This window comes from Vicugna pacos, unplaced genomic scaffold (assembly GCF_048564905.1).
Source record: "Vicugna pacos unplaced genomic scaffold, VicPac4 SAC-SAT, whole genome shotgun sequence".
NCBI lineage: Eukaryota > Metazoa > Chordata > Mammalia > Artiodactyla > Camelidae > Vicugna > Vicugna pacos.
In genome coordinates, this window is record NW_027328721.1 from 19,831,360 (window position 1) to 19,836,838 (window position 5,479).

The 5,479-nt window shown below is 57.0% G+C and overlaps 1 long non-coding RNA gene across 1 annotated transcript; it reads left to right on the forward strand.

The window, feature by feature from the left end:
- The first annotated feature begins 148 nt into the window (after positions 1-148).
- On the forward strand, positions 149-3,539 carry LOC140692164 (uncharacterized). Its single transcript, XR_012067751.1, has 4 exons — positions 149-244; positions 591-675; positions 885-994; positions 3,267-3,539. It is a non-coding gene; the product is annotated as an uncharacterized lncRNA (long non-coding RNA).
- The last annotated feature ends 1,940 nt before the right edge of the window (positions 3,540-5,479 follow it).

Sequence of the window (5,479 nt, forward strand, 5' to 3'; positions counted from 1 at the left end):
GGGCTGTAAACGAATCTCAGTCCTGCCTAGAAGGCTGCGGAGCCCCCGGGTGCGGATTCGAGTCTCGGCCCCGCCCCCGCCCGCATGCTGCACGCCAGAGGCTATGGCGGCTGTGGCTGCGTCCCGCCTCTCTTCTCGCGAGAAGCGCCGGTGATGGCGCCGCGGATCTGAGGAGACGGAGGCTACGGCGCCCCTCCCCCCAGGGCACACCGGCCGTGTTGCTTTGCCTTTCTTTTCCCGTCATGTATGGGGGGGGCGGGTTGTTCTGCTCTGTATCCCCTCCCGGCCGCCGCCCCGGTCCTCCGCCCGGCTCGTGCGGCCTGTCCCGGCCCCTGGCTGCCGGCCTGCGACTCGGGCTGGGTGTCGCGGGGACCCTCTGTGCCCGTTTCACTTGGGTCGGTCGGTCAAGGGGTGCTCTGGGTAGATCTGAGGCTCGGGGGCGCCCCCTCCGTCCCGTCGGCCTCTCCGTTGGAGAGGGGCAGTTTTGGCGAACGAGCCCTATTCCTCCTCTGCCGCTCCCTCCCCGCGGGACCGGTCCCTCCCGCACTGTTTTGCTTTTTACTCTTTCTTTTCTCCTTTTCTCCTACCAGATTTTGGGCGTCTTTGTCTTTCGAAGAGGGCGGTGTTCTGTCGGAGTTCCGCAGGTGCTCTGATTGGCCGAGTGGGTCCGTCGATGTGAGTTTTGGTGTATTTGTGGGAGAGGGTGAGCTACGAGTGTCCTTCTACTCCGCCGTCTTGCTTCTCCGCGGGTTATTTTTGAAGAGTAGGTGCTGGGGATTGAACCCTGGGCCTTTATTTTTTGCATGCTAAGCACGGGCTGTACTGCTGGATCTCTAGGCCCTCCCCACCGCAACACCCCCCCCCCTTTCCCACCGCCTCCATAGTACTCGATGAATCTCCTGACTAGATATCTATGCTTCCTTGGAATGGGGCCGTCCGTTTCTTCATCGGATGGATGGACGTCTGTGGATTCGTCTCGTTTCTCTCCACTGCGGTGGGTGGCATCGGGGCGTGGGGTGGGGTTGAGTGGCGTGGGCTGGGAACTGTTCTTCACGTGTAGAGGTGGAGCGGAGCGATGAGGATGGTGACTTTTTCCCCCGAGTGCTCACGCCGGGTGATGGAGGCCTGTGGTCTCACTTGGAAGAGGACTCGGGTGACTGGAACAGAGCCCGTGTGGGGTCGTTGTGGAGGGAGGAACTCCACCCCCCCAGCCCCAGCCCCAGCCCCAGCCCCGGCACTTGTACCTCATCGAGGGACGGTCGGCCGAAAACAAATGAAAGCTGTCAGAGGTGGAGGTGGGGGTGGGGGTGGGGGTGAAGGGGTGGGTGTGTGTGTGTGTGTGTGTGTGTGTGTGTGTGTGTCCCCGTTCCCCGTACCACAGTCCCTGGTCGAGGCCCCCCGAGCGGAGAAACGCACGCCAGGCCGTCCGTGCTCCTGGTTGTCCGGCCGCGTGTCCCCGCCGCCCAGAGATCCCGAACCGTCCCGCTCGCTCCCCTGCCGGGTGCCGTGTGCCACCTGCCTGTCGGCCGGGCGCTATTTTAGACACTGCGAAGAAGTCGGCCGGACGGCCGGGCCGGGCCGGGCCGGGCCGGGCCGAGCCGAGCCGAGCCGAGCCGAGCACGTCCAGGCCGAGGTGGGTGGTGCTGGGTTCGGAGGAGTGGGGTACAAGCGGGAGGCGGGCGTCGATGGAGGGGAGGGGGAGGAGGAGGGGGAGCAGGGATGACGATGGGCTGGGGGGCTTGGCGTGTGGGGTGGGGGTGGGAGGGATGGTAGCCATCCTATGACTTTCTCTCCCCACCCCGCCTTTGGCAAGTCTGTTAGAGTGACGAGGTTGTGCTGGTTTCTGGCTGGTGCACACCATAGTGATTGTGTTCTTCTTTTTCCTGGTCTTTTTCAGGAACCCTCGTCCCGAGGGACTGAATCTAGTGCCCTGTGCTGCGCGGTACGACCTAGGGGTTGAATCTGCCAGGAGAGGTCTTACAAGGATCTGGAGGATCCTGGAAAACTGCTACCATCCGGAATCCTACATGGATATTCAAGATCTTGCGGATGGATGGACGGACGGAAGACGGATCGAATGGAGGCCCCGCCCCATCCCCTGGACCCCTTGGCCCAGGAGGATCGTGATGGGTCTGGAAAGGACTCTTCCGACGAGGGTCTCGGGATAGACTTTCTCGGTCCGCAGAAGGTGTTTCTGCACAAAGAGGAAGAGAGGGGCGTTCTCGGCAGGAGAGCCCGAACCGCCTCCTTTCAGGGATCCGCTCCAGTCTGGGTCGGGGTCGGGGTCAGAACGCGACCACCGACGGCTCCCCTCCCTCGTCTTGGCTCTCCAACTTGGGAAACCCTCCTCCCTGCCCCCTCACCCATCTTCTCGTCAGCCTGCCTCCAGCTTCCCCGTGCCAACTACCTCTCTCATGCTGCCGGACTTTCCTCCCCCTTGGGCCGCCAGGAAGCTCTCCCACTCCTCCACGTGCTTTGGCTTGGAATCCCTGACAAACACAAGCGGTGCTGGAGGGCGGGGCCGGGGGCGGTGGCAGAAGGACTCCCTTCATCTTATGGGAGCGACTTTTATCTCCATAGGTGGCGATTGAGAAAACACATAAAATCACTCAGAAGAATACCCATGTGTAGTCTCCCGGACCTAGATCCGTGTCTGTCTGTCTGTCTGTCTCTCTCTGTCTCTCTCTCCATTTCGCTATTCTGTGTGTGTGTGTGTGTGTGTGTGTGTGTGTGTGTGTGTGTGCCTTTCTGTCTGTCTCCCTTGTCTCTCTTTCCTCTCCTCTCCCCTCCTCTCCTCTTCCCTGTTCTCCCCTCCCTTCCCCCCTCACCCCTCCGCTCCTCTCTTCTCCCCTCTCCTCCACTCCTCTCCTCTCCCCTCGCCTCCTCTCGCTTCCCCTTCCCTCCCCTCTTTTCCCTCCTCTCCTTTCCTGTCCTCTCCCCTTTTATCCCTCCTCTCCTCTGCGCTCTCTCTCTCTCTCTCTCTCTCTCTCTCTCCCCCCTTCCCTTCCCTCCCTCCTCCCTACCCCCCAACCCCTACCTTCACAGGGCCTCATAGATTGCAATCGGTTTCCATGAAATGTGATGAAGAGGGAATGAAGTTTAGAATGATATCCCCATGCCATCGAAACCTTCTTCCCCAGGGATAGCGAGTTATTTGTGGTTGTGTTTGTTTTTGTTTTTCTTGTTGTTGTTTTGGGGTGCAACGAGGGCACAGGAGGCGTTGGGAGTGAGGGTGATGTTTCTCTTTCTGTCTGTCTCCTCCTTAGGAAGGATTTTAAGAGGAGGGAGGACTCACAGAAATCTACCATCTCGTCTCGTACTGCAGCTGTGTTTGAGCTTCCTATACGATCTGGGCGGAACACTCCCCACCCTCACCTCAAGCCGCCATCGCCGCCCCCTCAGCCCCCAGCACCCCCGTCCAGTCCCGCGCTTGGGGCGGTGGTTGGGCATGGGGGGATGTTGGCGGGGTGGTCGTTGGTGGGGGTTGGGGTGGTGGAGGAAACCGGAAAACAGACCACTGTGGCACGTGGCTGACTGGGGCTTCAGGGTGAAGGAGGATGAATAAAATGGCCGGAATTAGGCTAACGGATTGCTTCGTTTTTGGGCGGGGGGGGGGGGGAGAGGAGGGGAGGATCATTAGGTCATTCATTCATTCATTCATTTGCTTGGGGGGGGTGTCATTCGGTTTCTTATGCTCGCCCTTAAAACGGTCGACTCTTCTGACTGACCGGTTGCTGCTCACGGTTCCAGGCCCGTTGTTGAAACTGGAAGCTATCGATCTTACTGTTTCTACTGTATTTCAGTCATTGCAAGTCATCATCGTGCTGGGTCTCTGAGTCCTTCTCCGAGGAGAAGGTCGGTCACGGGACTACTGACCTGACAAAATAGCCTGAGTGACCAAGAAGGCCACACCTTGAGTGCTTATGAGATAATGAGATCTAACCGCCAGCCTCTATAGAATGGGTCACCTGGGAGGCATCGTGACACCATGCTGAGTCTTCTGATGAGAAAACGATTCTGTGGATGGTGATCGATGCTTGATTGTTTGAGCTATGGCTCTAGAACCACCCCACCCACTCCATCCCCAAGGTGGGTACACAGTTTTGAAGACGCTAGCCTGCTGTGAATCCCCTTTGCCCGGCAGAGCGATAAAATGACCTCTTTTCTTCTAAGCTCCAAGACCTTGTCTCTGGATTCTTGGGCTCATCGGGGACGGGGGCCGATCTTTCGGCAACAAGCGTGCTTCAGAAACAACGGATGCCCGAAAAGGACACTCTGCCTCTCCCTCTTCTTCCGGGCCTGAAATGGGGAGGAAAAAATATCGCTTCCCCTGGAAGCCGGAGTCCAGAGCCCGCCATCCGGAGGGACTTCTGGCTTGGCCTTCTCCTGGGGTGGGGGGAGGGCACGCCACCGCACGTGTTCTTTGTCAACTCCCCGTTTCTCTCTTCTCGAGTTATCTCTTTGGGAAGGCTCCCACACTGGATGAAAACAGACAGACAGACAGGCTGGTATCTCTCCCTACCCCACCCTTCGCCCCCCAAATGACTGATCTTCTGTCCCATCAAAATCACCACTTGTTTTCCAACGTGGCTTTCTTGGATCCTGGAGGACTGACATCAACTTAGAGCCAAGATGGGCACAGAACTGAAGGACCTTCTCGGCTGGCCTAAGAAGTCTGTCATCGTGATGTGGGAGGTATTCTTCGAGGGACCTATCTGACTAAGTGCTTGACGGCCTTTTGGACTTTGAACCAACTTGGAGATAGGAACTAGGATGAGAGGGCCCCCGAAATAGCTCAGCAAACTCTTCTCCACCCTTAGAAGAGAGACAGACAGATAGACAGACAGACAGAGAAAGAGAGAGAGAGAGAGAGAGAGAGAGACAGACAGACAGACAGACAGACAGACAGTGTGTGTGTGTGTGTGTGTGTGTGTGTGTGTGTGTGTGTCTGTCTGTCTGCCTGCCTGTCTGTCTGTCTGACGGTCTGTCGGTCTGTCTGCCTGCTTATTGTAGGAACTCTCTGTCAATGGAAGTATAGTTGACTTACAATGTTGTGTTCATTTATGACGTACGGCATAGTGATTCACTTATTCACACACACACACACACACACACACACACACGTATACTTTTTCAGGATAGGTTATTACAAGCTATTGAACATAGTTCCCTGTGCTAGACAGTAGGACCTACTTGTGTACCTAGTTTGTATAGGGTGGTTTATATCTGCTAATCCCAAACTCCTGATTTATCCCTCCGCCTTACCCCGTTCCTCCACCCTACCCTGTCCCCTGTGTTAACCATCGGTTTCTTTTCCATGTCTGCGAGTCCAGTCTGTTTCTGTTTTGTAAATAGGTTCCTTGGAGTCTTTTTAAAATGGAGTTATTTATGTATGGATGGGTGTCTTGACTTACTTTCAGATCCCACCTAGAAGTGATGGCATAGGATATCTGTCTTTCCCTGGGTGACTGACTTCACT